This window comes from Octopus sinensis, unplaced genomic scaffold, assembly GCF_006345805.1.
Source record: "Octopus sinensis unplaced genomic scaffold, ASM634580v1 Contig18438, whole genome shotgun sequence".
NCBI classification, from domain to species: Eukaryota; Metazoa; Mollusca; class Cephalopoda; order Octopoda; family Octopodidae; genus Octopus; species Octopus sinensis.
In genome coordinates, this window is record NW_021835838.1 from 19,809 (window position 1) to 38,121 (window position 18,313).

The 18,313-nt window shown below is 35.5% G+C and overlaps 1 long non-coding RNA gene across 1 annotated transcript; it reads right to left on the reverse strand.

Moving 5' to 3' along the window:
• Positions 1-456: 456 nt before the first annotated feature.
• Positions 457-17,576, reverse strand: LOC118761891. Its single transcript, XR_004997715.1, has 3 exons — positions 17,537-17,576; positions 2,679-2,842; positions 457-688 (listed from the first exon to the last, which is right to left on the reverse strand). It is a non-coding gene; the product is annotated as an uncharacterized LOC118761891 (long non-coding RNA).
• Between the last annotated feature and the right edge of the window lie 737 nt (positions 17,577-18,313).

Below are 18,313 nucleotides of genomic sequence, written 5' to 3' on the forward strand. Positions count from 1 at the left end.
AATAAATTAATAAAATGTATAAAAATCCATGATTTATGTCATATATGTATCATATGCTATGACATACATGTGAAATACACTATATTTTATTAAAATATGTTATATGATATTATACATATCTATTCTATCAGTAAATATAATCAATAGAATGTGATATGTGATGTATGCGTATCATATAAAGAATATATCATATATGTATGTATATATATATATATATATATATATATTATATATATATATATATATATAATATATATATATAATATATATATATATATATCACGTGATCACGTGACCGACCAGACCATCAGATGTTGTTACACATCGCTGGTCACAATGCGTTCGCATTGTTTTAGCCTTCGAATGACGCCACCCCGCTGACTAAGCGAGCAGGCCAATATATATATATATTATATATTATATATATATATATATATATATATATATATATATATATATATATATATATATATATATAAAGAATGAAATAGATAGTGAGGAAGAGAGAAAGAGAAGTGAAAGAAGTATATCTAGAGATCAGGCTTACGAAGAGAAAGAAATGGTATACTCTTTGAAGAAGTTAAATTGTACAATATTAATATATTTGATAGGAAGATCAGTCTTTCAGGTGTGTGGGTTTACTGTTTTGGTTTTTCGTTCATGCAATTTTCCAACTCTGTCATAATTCCTGAAAAAAAAATAAAATAACGCCTTTGAAGTTAAAAAGAAAAAGTGAGAAGTAGCGATTTTCATTTCTTTCCTTGCAGTGTAAATGAAGTGAATTGGTTTTAACTTAGAATTCGAATAATAAAAACAACAATTATGCTGACGGAGAAGATAAATGATGATTAGAATATTAGTGATTTAAGATAATGATTTCTCACAACCTTTCTTCAAGCTATACTGCAAGCCAACATAACACTCGTAAATCTCACGTATTGTCATTGCCTACAGCGGGAGACTGTTTCTGCCCAGTAATACTTACTCATAACTACATTTGTTTTGCTTCTTATTGAACATGCATTTCTGAATAGCTTCATTTGACATTTTGATCTCAAAGAGATATCCAATGGGCCTAATTAGTGGTTCTTTTAGCGGAGTCAGTGGAGTGAGGGTAATGTTTTCTGCCTTTCGGTTTGTGCTGTCCATTATCGGAGATGATTCGATTTCGACGCCTAGAAGATTATACTGATGTCTGAGTGGGGTGCTCTACACATAACAGATGCGAAGGCTAACACTCTGGATATCTGAGAGTTAAAGGATAATAGGTAAAATTATTGGGTTAGAAATTAGTGATGATGTATGTCAGTAAAATAAATAAATAAAACACGATAAATAAAATTCATAAGATTAAATAAATTTGTACCGTGATAAGAAAGGTAGGTGTCTTAAGAAGAAAGGGAGCGTTGTGTTGGCAAAAATCAAGTTAAAAATAAAACACAGAATAGGTTGATTTGTTAACGAAAACTTGACAAAGGACACTAATCGAAATGTGGTCTCTAATTTACAACAGACATCTTCCATCTCAACTTCCTATTTTCTTATAAAAGATAAGAATGTTATCCACGGATCACAAATCTTTTAGCTGGTTGCCTAGCACTCTGTTACTATGACCAGCTGTGGCTTTTTTGTACTTCCGTTAACAGAACTCAAATGTGAAAATATATAGCCTGCATATATATATCTCAGACTCGCAGATATCCTTCTTGTAATTATCATAAAAAAAAGTAACATAAAATTATACTGGCAGATGGTCGATATAGCTATTAGATAATATTCACGAAACATCAGCCATAAAGCTAATTATAACATTTAATAATTGTTACTATTTTTGTCATTTTGTTTTATGCTAGCTGAGATAATTTTTTCTAATTCAGTTTATTATTACCATAAAAAATTATCTTAAAGGTATTTATACATTTAGTCATCAAGAAAGCATGAATATTTTCCCTCTCACATTTTCTCTCCGTTATAAATATGAACTTTTATGATATATATATATATATATATATATATATATATATATATATATATATATATATATATATATATATACATATATATAAACTACCACCATTACATTATCACCACTGCATCATGATCGTTATCATTATCAGCAGCAGCAGAAGTTGTAACGACATTTTATTAAAATCAAAACTTCAGTTCTCTGATCATTAAAAATATGAGATCTACGTATCTTTAGATAGTATAAAAACGATGATACAAATTCTGAAGTGCTTTTTCGCCTTGAGTTCAAAACCTACTGTAATTGACGTAACCAAGGTGAAGGATGGGGAGATGTTTTCAAGCAGACGAAAGTATCTGTTATCTGTTCTACCAACAATATGGTGGTTGGACAATAGTTTTCCCTATGTAAAATGGTGCCTTTCGCTGTCGGCTCTTCTTGAGTTCCTACATTATCGTTACATCTGCAGAAATAGCAGCGAAACTCCCTCAAACTTCATCCTACCGTCTTAAAGGATATACCGTACAATGCAGTTCCTGATATCTGAACCGAAGCATTAAACTTATTATTAATCTAAGCGAGATATTTGATCACCGAGAGTGCACAATGACTCAGCATGTAGTCAAAACATTCACTTTATGACTATGTGAATTAACCGAACGACAAGAATGAACCTCACATATACTACATACAGAAAATTTGGAATATTTACCATAACTTACTTCCCGAATTAGACACCGAAGTATTTCGGCTGCTCATCACCTGATCATTCTCTGTTGAACTAAAGACGTTTAGCCCTACAATAATAGCTGTTGCGGACATCTTAAGTGGTTGTCATATAAACTGGCTCAGTGACGGGCAGAACAGAAAAATCCCCTAAAAATAATAAGGATTTCAGAAAAGTAATGGAAAATACCTTACAGAGAGCTTTGATGGAGGAATATTTTTGATTAATGCACGTGAACCAAGGCAATACAATTTTAGTTCACAGAGCGCAAAATAGCTAAAACTATGAATGCATACATATATGCCGGATGCTTTTCCTCGAGATCCACACGCAGTAAGCCAACTCAAAAGCTATCACCGTATACAAATACGTACCTCCCCACCCCGTCTCTTGCTCTCTCTCTTTCTCTCGCTCTCGCTCTCTCTCTCTCTCTCTCTCTCTCTCTCTTCTAACATCACGTCTACAGTGTACTCTGGTCTTCAAATTTGGAGCTATAGAAAATACACACACACACATAAATATATCTATCTATCCACACACACACACACACACACACACACACACACACACATATATATATTTATCTATCTATCTATATATGTGTATGTGTGTCTTTCCATATGTATTTATATGTACACACACACTCATACACATACAGGCAATAATCACTTAAGGGCGTTTCGTTCTGACGTCGGTGTGAAATGATACAAAATCAAATACAGTAAATAAAATTCACCAAGTGTATACTTTCAAACTAAAATTTCGTTTACTTTTATTATTGTTTTCTTTTGTAACTCGTTACTTTTTGTCCACTTCGCTACAATATAAATAATAAATAAACAATGATGGATAATGATAGTAATTATTCATCATTGTTTTTTTTTTCACGAACGTCATTTAAGATACGTCTACCGGCTAATTCAGAGTAGATGCAAGTCTTATAAGATACGACAGCGCTTAAAATATAAGAAAGCCAAAGAACAAAATTATATTTAAGAGATATAAATTAGAATAGGCCTTGCAGTAAAGTTTGTTTGATCCTTCTTAGATGTACTTGGCGCAAAATGTTTCCTTTCAAATTTCCAGTAATAATTTATCTTTAGACATGGTGTTAAATGAAAATTATGAATTGAGCCAAATATATAAATAAAGCATTATGAAGTTTGCCTGATTCGGAATTAGTCAGATTTTGTATTTGTTTTGCTTTGAACGCGGTGGTGACCCTTCGAATTTTGACTTTGCAAATATTTATTGATTTTTTTTTCCTCGTTGAGGAAAGTAAAAGTGAATTGTGTACCACTGCTGTCTGAGGGTTCGTACACATGCAAAATCGTAATAATAGAGCAACATGTGTAACATTAGAAACTAAATGAGAAGTGTTACAGAGATTCGACTTTGGATAGCAAAGCTGCATATATTGGAAGGGTTCTCGGTCTTCCCTTAGCAATTGTACAAATAATATACAATAATACCGAAAAAACAAATTAAGTTTGTACTCAGTGTAACACCTTTGAACTAGATATGAAAACCAACATATGGAAAGACTTTCAAACATGGATAGAGTACACAATACAAATGAAAAATAAGTTTATATGATTATTTAAAAAATGCACAGGGTTTCTTAATGTGAAAACGTCATGGCATGCTGTGGTTGATTGGGATGTTTAACGAATCGTATAAAATTGCCTCGTAAACAGATAACAGGAGAATTCTTAAATTCCGACAGAAAACAGCAGCTACTTTTCCAACTTTACTGGAAAATATTATTAAGGAGGATACTCACTACACCAAATTTTTAACGTTGACGGGACAGGTTTATTTGGAAACAAATGCCAAAACGAACTTGGATTTCTAAAGAAGAAAAATCTATACCTAGTTTCAAGGCTGCCAAAGATCGCATGGTTGGAATGCTTCAGGAGATCTAAAGTTGAAGCCTCATGTTTATCATTCTCTAAATCTCAGCTTCTAAATTTATGCCAATCAAATAAAAAGGAGTAGATCACCAGAACAGCGTTCCAAATTGGTTTACTTTATGTTTTGGTCCAACTGTCAAAGAATACTGTCAGACGAAGATCCTTGAAAATAAAACCTTGCTTCTTGCAAACAATGCTATCTAATCTGGATGAACTGAAAGATAATGATTCAACTTATGAATCAACCTGACTGATTGTGTTTAGACGTAAAGAGTTAAGGGATTATTGCTACATTCAGAGCCTACTATTTGCGGGGCACCTTTAAGCAAGTACTTAAGACTATAGATAGAAAAATTAAACTACCAGTAAAAGAATTTTGACGGGGCTGCCATATTATGAATACCATTGAAAATTTGACAGTGATATGGCAAGAAGTGAAAACAGCCACAATGAAATTTGTCTATGATAAAATCTGTCCAGATTGTATTGCAGACTTCCCGAGTGACAAAGAGTCAATAAAAATGTTCAATAGGAGATTACTGAAATAGCATAGCAGGTCGGATTTAATGAAAGGAATCAAAATATTGAGGAATTACTTGAGCCACATGATAAAGAAATATCTAATGAGGATGCCGTGGAGATGGAACAGCACCAAGCTGAAGAAGGTGACAAGAGTGAGAATGCGAAACAAGTACGAATTTGAACAACTAAAGATTTGTCTAAAGATTTACAGCATTTTGATAAAGCTATGCCCATCTTTACCGAGAGATATCCTCAGGGAGTGAGGGAGTGAGAGAGAGAGAGAGAGCTGGTTAATGATTCGATGAAATTGTTACAAAAATTATACGAAGAAAAGAGAAATAATGTTTGACAAACTATGGACGTATTCTTCAAGTTAACAATTCTTATTGATTTTTATTTATCTTTAATATATTCATAACACACAAATATATATCAATGTTTTGATATTAGAAGTGTTCTGAGTTTTAATTTAGAAATAGTTATTGTGACTAGAAATATATGGTGGAAATGTAACTCCTGTATATATCATTAAAACTAAGAGAAAATTGACTTTGCTTTACGTCATTTCACTTAAAACCGACATACACAAATATACGCGCGCGCGCACACGCACACACATATTCATATGCATAGGGATAGATGGATTTATACATTATGTATGAATGCATCTATGTATACGATGTGGGATCGAATTATTAGTGTGCCGACAAAGATATCTTGTAAATTCTGTTCCGCGGCAGTTAACGTCATTTAGCCGAGGATGACTTTGCTTCTATCTCACGGTGTTTGCAAAGTGAGTGAGTACTAAACAAGTAGCGTGTCCGATATAATCGGCAATACTCCTGAAAGTGGTGCCCTAGCATAGCCATAGTCTAATGACTGAAACAAATACACTCCAATCACAAACCCGCAGACATAAGACAGCCAAATTATCAAAACTAAAACAATAAAAACTGAATATAGCAAGAATAGTGAGTGGAATAAGGTGAGAAGAGTTTGAGAGAGAAAAAAAAATGAGGTCAATTCTGCTTACTTTGCTACTGTTATGAAGCACAGCTGTTATAACAACTGGAACGATAGAGTAATTAGCACGCAGCCGGCCACACGTACACACATACACGACACATTAGTGAGATTCACACACATAGACATTTAAATAAACATGCATGTACACACGCGTCCCTACTACCCACCCTCGCATGCACTTATGAAATAAGCACATGCATACACAAAGTCTATACACACGCACACACACATATGCACGCACACGCAGTAACATTTATGTTCATGTGTGCGCGTAATATGTGTATGTATGTGTGTATGTATACATACGCGCGCGCACATACGCACATATGCACACACACACACACACACACATATACACATATATATATATATATGTAATCTGTAAATAAAAGGGATGGAAGAGGTAGTCGAGTACTACAGCTGTTTCAAAAGCACATCGGGTGCATCTTACGTAACATTACGAATGTCTTGTACCCGTATTATGTACTTTTTCATCAGGTACATGCGACTGCTTAGTTGAAAATAGTCTATCGTAATGGAGAATGTAAAAGAAAGTCAGGCTAACAAAAAGAATTTTTAAAAAAAGAGTGGAGATTGGAATCGGGGAAAGAACCAACGGCGTGCCCTACTCAAGTAACCTACTACCGTTACCTTACTTTGAAAGTATTTTCCTTTTTCATTATCTTCTTCTTTCCTCTTCCCTGTTTTTCCCCATATGAACTTTTATTACTCATATTTATCTACCCTAAGCAATAAACATCACAGCTTCTACCGCTCCGGTTGCCCATTATTGACGCCACACACACATTTTAATGAAATTATAATCTACTGCAGCCATTGCAATAATTTGAGTATGCTGATAACAAAATGTAACTACATCTCTATCTATCTTGCTAAGTTAATCGGTGAATAGTACACGCAATCGTTTCTTTACCAATTCCAACCTCCACTCACATCTTTTTTTAATTCTTTCTGCTATCCCGGCTTTTCTTTGCATTCTCTATTACGGCGACCTGATAAAAAAAAGTATTCCAGACGGCTACAACACATTTGTAAAGCTACGTAAGACGCACCAAATGTGCTTTTAAAATGGCTGTAATAGTGAACTACCTGTTCCACCCCTTTTGTGTACAAATTTGATTATCGCATAATAAGCAATTTTGTTGCTTTCGAGATGCAATTGTATAGCACCTGTCACCTTATCGGAATTTTCTGTCTAATCTCGATATGAGATGAATTGTATTTGATGTAGTGATTAATAAATCTTATTGATCAATGATTAAGTCATCCGTATTTTTTATAGGAGCCGAGTTGTGGCTAAAGATTAACCGATTACGTTTTGCCACTATCACTTGATTGATTCTGCCACATTATTACTTCATATATATGTATATATCGTTTTATAAATATAATAGATAAAATATGAGTATGTGTAAGGTAGTAAACTGTATATCATACTTAATGCAGATATAACACTGAAAGCTACCATGGCTACTTGTCTGCTACTTATGTGTATTTGTGTTTTTGAACACTGAGATAAAGAGATATTATCTTAGGACGAATACCGCGGTTAATGTGTATATATCCAGACGATAATCATATGCAAATATTCCGTATACAGAAATAGACACACACACACACACACACACACACACACACACACACACACACAAACAAACAAACAAACAAACAAACAAACACACAAACTCACTCACTCTCTCTCACACACACACACATATCGCACATACACACATACATGTATGTATATAATAACAGTTTAAAGCTGAATATAATATTTAATATTTTATGGGTTTTTATTATTTATATTATTATTAGTAATTAGATAAATAATTTACATTAAGTATGTGCAGGATAAATGAAGTTTATAATATAAGTATTTGATACAAATAAGTATAAGGACTGAGTGATAATAAGAAAGAATACACCAGGTGAATATTTAGGAGAGAGCTCTTAATGAAAAATTTACAGTATTAGTTGAAATACTACTAGATTGAGTAGCGTTCATTTTCTTATTCTGTCTAATGCCGGTATTTTAGGCCTTGTAAATTTTGAAAATTTCGTTTCTTTAAAAGATTATCGTCTGCTAATAATATCACAGTATCTTTATCTGTGCACAGTCGAAATATACGTCATGACACTCCACTCGAGTTTAAAATCAATACCTTTTGATTTCAAAATTCAAATGTGATTGGTTAATGGTGTCGAGTGAATCTGTTTATATTAGAGAATGAATGTTTATGCATTGAATACCTATTTCTCAAGATAGAAGAAGAGTCTATAAATTTTTAATATAGTTATGAGTAAAGCTGTTCCTATAAAGAGGTCATTCATTAGCTACTCTACAGTTACAGGTGTGCAATGTAGCAATAAATAATTAATAGTTAGTGGTGCACTATTTGCCATTGATATATTAAACATGACAGGGTACGTAGATAGATGTGTGTTTTTTTCTTTTTGCAGCAGGTGTATAATTTAATACATGCACTTCTATACTGTTACGGTATGCATGTAGCTTGTCGAAGCTGAGCAGTCACTGTCATCCCTCAGGCAAAAGGTTAATAAACATTCACTGAATAAATCTTCAGTTTAATGCTAAATCATTTCTATTTTCAACTTTAGATAATATAATAATATATAATATAATATATATATATATATATAATATATATATATATAATATATATATATGAAACAGAGAGAGAGAGAGGAGAGAGAGAGAGAGAGACTCCTTCCTCTCTTTTGTCAAATCTTTCCATCCTGCCCCCCACTTCTGCACTATTTCCAACACTTCCGTCGCCTTTCTCGACATTTCGGTCAGCATTCATCACTCCTTTCTCACCACTTCCAACCACTACAAACACACAGACTCACACTCACACCTCAACTTCTCCTCCTCCCACCCTAAACACACCAAGCTTTCTATCCCCTATTCCCAATTCTTCCGTCTACGCGGGCTCTACAGTGACGACCATGACTTTGAGACTCAGTCTTGACTCATGGTTCGCCACTTCATCCTACGTGGATATCCCCTCACCACTATCCACACCGCCCTTGCCAGAGCACGTTCTGTGGACCGTGCATCTGCTATCTCCCTCCACACCCGCCCCGCCATCGCCCGTCTCCCGTTTCCCCTCACTTACCACCCCACCACCCTACCTCTCCAACGCACCATTCTTCGAGCCTTCCGGCAACTCAAGTCCGATCCCTCCATTTCGCACATCTTCCCTAACCGACCCCTCCCTTCCTTCAAACGAGCCCACAACCTAAGAGACCTCTTGGTCCTCAGCTTCTTCCCTAACTCAACCTCCCAACCTGGCTCGTTACCCTGCTCTCGCCCACGCTGCCGCACTTATCCCTTACCTCTCCAACACCACTCTCCTCACGGGCACCCATCATCGACCCTATCATATCACTGACTCCTTCACCTGTACTTCTAGCAACGTCATCTACTGCATCTCCTGCTCTCTCCATCCTCTATACATCGGTCAAACGGGACGCCGCTTGGTTGACCGGTTCGCGGAACACCTCCGGGACATCAGACTCGGCAACGACACTCCGGTCTCGCGCCATTTCCGCTCTACCGGTCATTCTTTACAACACCTGTCTGTGTTCGGATTGTCCTTGCACATGGGTCATTCGGACTCCGTCTTCGTCGTGAACAGGGATTAATCTTCTCTCTTCACTCCTTTTCGCCACATGGGGTCAACTTTCATCCTCTCTCCTCTCTTTCTCTCACACCTACTTTCTCCCACCCACCTCCCCTCTCTTGCTCTGACACCTACATCCTCTCTTCCCTCCTACTTACCTTATCTCTTCTTAGTCACCCCCTCCCTCGTTGCCCCACCCCTACTAATTCCAACCCCACTATCCCTATACATCCCATCCCATTCCCCATCCCTTACACCCACACATACCCCACCCTTGCTTCCCCCACACCCCAACACTACCACACCACACACCGCCACACACCACCACACCACACACCACCACACCACACACCACACCACCCCGCACATACTACCACTGATCACTTCCCAGCACCCACACTATCATCCACACACCTACACATGCACACACGCACACGTCAAGGTCACCAGCGCCCATCCACACGCACACACACACGCTCTCACATACAAACGCATGCGCATCTTCGTTTTGGGATCACCACTACTTTATTCTCTCCCCTTCTTCCTAGCTCTCTTGTGTGACCCCTCTGTCCAGCATTCGGCATGATAGATCGCTAGCCACTAAACCTTTTTCATTTTCTCTCCCTGTTTATTTCTGTGTTCCTTTCTGTTGAAGAGCGTAGGCTCGTCACTTAAAAGACTTTCTCACTTCCCGAGCGTTAAAGTAATACACCTGTCTGTTGTTTACACACGCGTCTTCGTCTTTTGTGTTCTTTTTTTTTGCAAATTCCCACTATATATATATATCCACCTCCCGAAGACAGTAAAGGACGGAACTCTACTGGTGTCTTTCGATGTGGTGAATCTATACACTAATATCCCACACGACTATGGTATAAAAGCAATCACATTTTGGCTAGAAAAATGCGCAGAAGAGATCCCAGGTCGAATTAACCCCAATTTTATAATTGAAGCACTGACATTCGTCCTGTTGAACAATCATTTCTTGTTCGAAATGCGGAATTGCAATGGGAACCAGAGCTGCTCCAGTGATTGCAAACCTCGTAATGGGTTACCACGAACTTAAGTTATACCAATCATCACTAGAAAAATATGGCGCCTCTTTCAATTGCTACTTAAAGGAGAACTGGAAGAGATATTTAGATGATTGCTTCATGCTTTGGCAAGATAGCATGGATCAACTCCTTGAGTTCAAAAGCATGCTCAACAACATACACAGCAATATACAATTCACTATGGAACACAACAGTAAGCAACTACCTTTTCTAGACATTTTAATTAGAATAGTTAACAACCACATAGAAACAGACGTCTTTTATAAACCCACAGATTCTAAACAATACCTATTATTTAACTCCTGCCACCCCAAACACATAAAAATCAACATACCCTTTAACCTAACAAAAAGAATCTGCACCATAGTTTCCGATACATACACTCGTGAACATAGACTCCTTGAACTTAGATCTACACTAACTAGAAGACACTACGCAATCTCATTAGTAAATGAAGGCATCAAAAGAGCTAAGGAAATAGATATTCAAAGATTAAGGAAAACTAGCCGAAATACTAAACAAGACTTAAAAATACTCCCGTACATCTCCACACATAACCCCAGAAACAACGAAGCCTTCAACATCATCACCCAAAACCTTCCCATCCTCACAGCAGACAAAACAATGAAGGAAATTTTAAGCTCATATGAAATTATAAAAAGCAAAAAGCAACCAAAGTCACTGAAAAGAATATTAACCAGCGCTAGACTTTACCCACTAACTACTGAGCCAAAAGTGACAAAATGTGGACGTTCTAATTGTGGAACATGCCCCCACCTTCTGGAGGGTTCAGAATTCCAATTTAAACAAGGAGAAATATTTAAGATCAAATCAAATTTCACCTGCGCCTCAGCAAATGTAATCTATGTCATGACATGCATATGATGTGGTAAACTCTATATTGGACAGACAGGAATTTCGCTCCGTCAAAGAATCACCATTCACAAAGAGCAAGTCCGTCATCCACAATACAGACAGTTAAAGGTGAGTGAACACATAGAAGGATGTGCCAGGTATCTTAATCCCAATTTCCAAATATTTCCCTTTTACCAATGCTCACAGAACACCACAATGCAATAAAGGCTGAATAAAGAGACATTTTTCATCAACAAATTTCTCCCCAACTAAATATGAACACACAACTCAATACAGAACACCACTAACTATTCAATTGAAACCACTAAACCCTATACACTACCTACATCACTCACATCTCTAATTTCCAGAACTACTTACCTCCCTTACAAATAATCTTTTTTCTCAGGAACTATTAGACCTGACACCGTATATTAACCGGTGTTGTTCAAACGATGAATAGCCTTCGTGTAAACCACTGGTTCGTTTTGTTCTCTTACTTTATTATCATCTTATAATCATCTCATAATAATGACCTTTATGACTCGTATTACTACCTCAGTCAATCTAAATGTATATATTTGTCACTACCTATCATAAATAGCCTTTTTCTATTTGCAATATGCATTTTCGTTGATTTTTCATATTTTATCCTTACATTTCCACGTGTATTTTATATCTTCTTTTCATAACATATTTCTACTATATATATATATATATATATATATATATATATATATATATATATATATATAATCTAAAGTTGAAAATAGAAATGTTTTAGCATTAAACTGAAGATTATTCAGTGAATATTTATTAAAGAGGGATAACAGTGACTTCGCAGCGTCGACAAGCTACATGCATACATACATATGTGTATGTGTGTGTACATTTAGATACATATACATACATACATACATATATGTATATATATATATATATATATATATATATATATATATATATATATATATATATCTCGTAGGCGCAGGTGTGACTGGGCGGTAAGAAGCTTGCTTCCCAACCATATGGTTCTGGGTTCAGTCCCACTGTGTGACATCTTAGGCAAGTGTATATACTATATTCTCACATCGAGCATAACTTTATGAGTGGAATAAGTAGACAGAAATTGTTTGTTTGTATCTTTGGTTGTCACCATCACTGCATGGCAACTGATATTTTCTCATATAGCACGTGTAACTTAAGGAATCCTGATAAATGCCCTTTAAATAGCCAATGTCTTAAAACTAATGTAATACACGAATCTTCAGTTATGATACCAGATAAGGTACATAACTATATTGGTACCATTGCATCAAAATTTAAATTTTGATCATATAATCATGTACATTTCTTTAAGAATAAACGAAAAGCACTTAGTACTTCGCTAGCTAACTTTATTTGCAACCCCAAAATGAAGAATATTAGTTACTCAGTACCATGGACAATATACATACTGAATTTGCACCCATTGAAGCGAGGGTAGCTGTAAACTGAGTTTTATGGATGCATTAGAAGTCTTAAAGGTCTACTTAATGAATCAGCGCAACAACTCATTGATCTCGTGTTCCTAAAAATCCAGTCAAACATTCTTAAAAATTCTGATTAACTAACTGAATTAAATAATTTTAATGATATCCTTCTTATTCATCGTCTCGGTTTCAAATTTATCACAGGTGAATCTGTATATTATATTCTACATCACGAAATATCCCACTTACATAATTTCTTACGTAACTAATCAATCTATTTATTTAGTTCGATTGTAAATGATCTTATCCTCTCCAACAATACTCATATCAATCTCAAACTATATCCTGTACTTTTATTTTAGCCCCTTGTTGTCATTACTTTTAAAACTCATCTTTAACATGATATATTTTTGTTTAATATTCTGAGAATATATAGTAGTAAACTACCGTTTCTTTGAACATTTCCGTTTTCACTCCTAACTTCTTATCTCTGTATCTTTAGTATAAAGATACAATAAATTAGAAGGTTCTCAACATGTCAATATTAGTGGCCCTGTTGTTTACAATTGATAGAACACAGGGTAATTAAAAGACAACCTGTCTCTATAGTCTCTCCACTTGAATGAATTTCTGACAGTGTAACAACCTACTGTTTATAATTTATTATTCTGTTTCCTTTCTTCCTTTCTCGTTTATTATATTTCATAAAAATTATTCTTATATGTAAACCAGTATCATTTTTAAATATCACCTTTGTAACCAGCTGGAAGAAATAGTTTGTAGAACTGTCATTTAATATGTGATGACTTCACGTGATTTTTGTATATGTATAACTCATCATGCTGATTGATAAAAATAGAGACAAGTGATTACTCTTTTACTTGTTTCAGTCATTTGACTGCGGCCATGCTGGAGCACCGCCTTTAGTCGAGCAAATCGACCCCGGGACTTATTCTTTGTAAGCTCAGTACTTATTCTATCAGTCTCTTTTGCCGAACCGCTAAGTGACGGGGACGTAAACACACCAGCATCGGTTGTCAAGCAATGCTAGAGGGACAAACACAGACACACAAACATACACACACATACATACATACATACATATATACGACAGGCTTCTTTCAGTTTCCGTCTACCAAATCCACTCACAAGGCATTGGTCGGCCCGAGGCTATAGTAGAAGACGCTTGCCCAAGGTGCCACGCAGTGGGACTGAACCCGGAACCATGTGGTTAGTAAACAAGCTACTTACCACACAGCCACTCCGAAAAGATCATCATTGATTAAAGAATACAATACCGTTTAACTTCGTTTCTTTACTACATATAAATACAGTATATTTTAATCTATAACCATATACATATATAACCCTCCCTTGATGCACATGTATACAGTGCACAACATAAAGACACACATGCTCTTAAACTCATATATACAAACACGCACATATACACAAACGCAAGCATAAGCGTATTTACACACAAACACTCGTCTTAAAAGCGAAGGAACAATTTCATTAAAATATTTGTTTGCTTGATAAATAACCGTCATAGACTTATGTAATTATCAAAATTTTGAATCTAATTAGTTTTCCATAGCTCTCACTTCGATTTTAAAAATCTCGCTCTTACACATTTTTACTTCTGTCAACTTCCTCTCTTTATCGTTCTAACTCTCGTCAATGCATCTCTACCTCTCTATCACATAATCGCTCATATAAGTAGATAGGAAAACATAAATAAACCTAAAGTATGAGCATAAAATATGTGATGTTTCTCTATCAGTGCGCGTGCGTGTATAAAAGTGGGATATAAAGTGATCGATGCCTATCTATGTATATATTATATATATATATATAAATTTACTTGGAGAAAAGAAACGAAACGACGCGAGGGCGCTCAGTATATAAATTTAATAAATACAATATATGCATACATACATACATATATGTACGTACCTACATCTGTATGTATATATACATGCATATATATATATATATATATATATCTATATATTATATATATATATATATATATATATTATATATCATATATATATATATATATATATATATATATATATATATATGAGTACAGGACACCACAAATAAACGTAGAACACAACGAGAAACGAAAACATAAAAACAAACTAGGAACGGACTTTTTTAACAACGAAAAAACAGAGTACAAGACAAACAATACAAGGAATATTCCCCTTCATCAGCTGTCCCTGGTTCGACTCAATGCGTGTTTCGAAGGTAAGGACAGAACACGATCCGGTCGAAGCAATCCTTCCTGCAAAAGAATTAAATAAAATTCTTTTGCAGAGGCCTATCTCACTAACTTCACACATCAGCAAAGTAGCCGAACGAATAGTCAGAAGGGAACAAATTGCATCCTTTGATGACTAACATCCAGCATAGTTTTCGACCAAGCAGAAGCGCAGAGGTTTTACTGCACAACGACTGAGTGTTAAAGCAGCTGTTCAACAACTCAAATGTGAATGTGAAATATCTCGACTTAGCAAAAGCTTTTCATAAAGTCGACCACGATGTGATATGCCATAAGCTGCGTAATTTTGTCAAATAAAAATTGGTGAGTGGCTACATGAAATTTTAAAAGACAGAAGTGAGGCGGCAGTGGCCAATGGCGTCACCTCCAAAGAAACACAAACAATGAGTGATGTTCCACAAGGCACTGAGTTAAGGTCACTGCTATTCATAGAGACCCACTCAGACATAATCTCAACTGCTCAGATAACCACCCTTGCTAGCAATGCAGATGATGCAAAAGCCTTTTAGGGGATATGTAACTGTAGAGATATCGCTTACCTGCAACAAGAGGTTATAAGCATGCATTTTAATGCTGGAAAATTTCAAGCTCTGAGCTACTAACTAATACACGAAACTAAATGAAATGCAGATAGAATACACTGGCCAAAGAGGGATTGCAATCCCTGATTTTATTTTATTTATTTTTTTTTTTTTTGTCGAATGAATCGTCACAAATACTTATTTTTAAAAGCCTGGTACTTATTATACTGGGTCCTTTTGCAGAACCACCAAATTACGTGGACGTAAACACACCAGCATCGCTTGTCAAGCGGTAGTGGGGGACAGAGACACAAATACACACACACTTGCCCAAGGTGCCACGCAGAGCGACTGAACCGGGAAATATATGGTAGGCAAGTGTCCTATCATACAGTCACACCTAGACAATAAAAAAGAGGGCTGTCAATTTTCATGATCAGGTTATAAGTGAGAAAGTGCAAAATGAAGACTAAAATTATCATTTATCTATTTATACAAACTCTACGATACTATGGAATTTCTGATGCATACCAATTAGCAGGGGCATTTCCAATGTATGAGGACATATATACAAATATACATACATACAGACAGACAGATATAGATACAAACATACAAATGTATTAATACCGCTATATAGGATATGTTTATACATAGATTTCACACACATACCTAGATATATAAATATCTAAACGTTTATGTATATAGAAATATGTAAAATTTAAATATTATGCATGCATTCAGACATATATGAATATTATCCAGTGGCAGTGACCCACCCTGCATACACCTTACTGGCTGAAACAAATGAAAAGATATATTTATAAATAAATAATTCAAACATTCGCACGCACGCACAGACACACATTATATATATATATATATATATATATATATATATATATAGTATATATATATATATATATATATATATTATATAGATGGCATTATTACACATAAATGCCGCACGCTAGGAGGGACTCTTAAAGTCAAAACTACCAAAAAACATATCGTAACGAATGCAAGTCTTGAAGCGAGTCATTTAAAAACAGAATTTAGCTGCAGATCCTAGCGTGCGGCATTTATGTGTAATAATGCCCTCTATATAATATAAATATATATATTCAAGTGGAAAAAATTTACAGATTTTTTCTCTTATGAGGTTTTTCTCGCTAACTACTTGATAATTTCTTATGAGGATTTTATCCTATTTTAAAATTATATATATAGTTCTTTACTGCCCACAAGAGGCTAAACGTAGAGGGGACAAACAAGGACAGACGAAACTGGTACTTTATTTATCGACCCCGAAAGGATGAAAGGCAAAGTTGACCTCAGATATTAAAAACTTTTATCTGTCTATCAATATATCTATTTATCGATTTATTTATCTCGTTCGGTAGTAAGCGATCCGTACGTATACGCATCTATACACACACACACACACACGGACACACGCGCGCATGCATGCACACAAATTGCTCATAGACTTAAAACAACAAAGATGGACATAAAACGTACTTATTTCCACTTTTGTTTCAGTGTATAGCTTTCTCTCTCTCTCTTTCTCTCTCTCTCTCTCTCTCTCTCTCTCTCTCTCTCTCTCTCTCTCTCTCTCTCCTCTACCATAACAATGGCTAAAAGATATCGAAAATTAATTCGATTTCACTTCACGGTGGCTATCTGTCAAAATATAAAAGAACATTGGTAAAGGGTCGTGTTTTGTATACAGCACAAATTACATACATACATACACACATACACACACACACACACACACACACACACACACACACACACACACACACACATACATACATACACACATACATACACATGCACCCCACACAGCCCACACACCACACACACACACACACACACACACACACACACACACACACATAACTTAAATATATATATACATGTATGTGTGTGTGTGTTTTCGTAATATGGCTTTTTATCTCCTATCCCTTAAACACAGGTTTTTTTTTTATGTTGTTTCCATAAAGTGTATACGGCGTTTGTAAATGTTACTGAAGAAGCAGCCAACTAGTTCGACTTCTTTTTTGTCATTCTTCTTAATTTTTCAAACAGTTCAAACAAATAGGCGCAGGAGTGGCTGTGTGGTAAGTAGCTTGCTAACCAACCACATGGTTCTGGTTCAGTCCCACTGCGTGGCATCTTGGGCAAGTGTCTTCTGCTATAGCCCCGGGCCGACAATGCCTTGTGAGTGATTTGGTAGACGGAAACTGAAAGAAGCCTGTCGTATATATGTATATATATATGTATGTGTTGTGT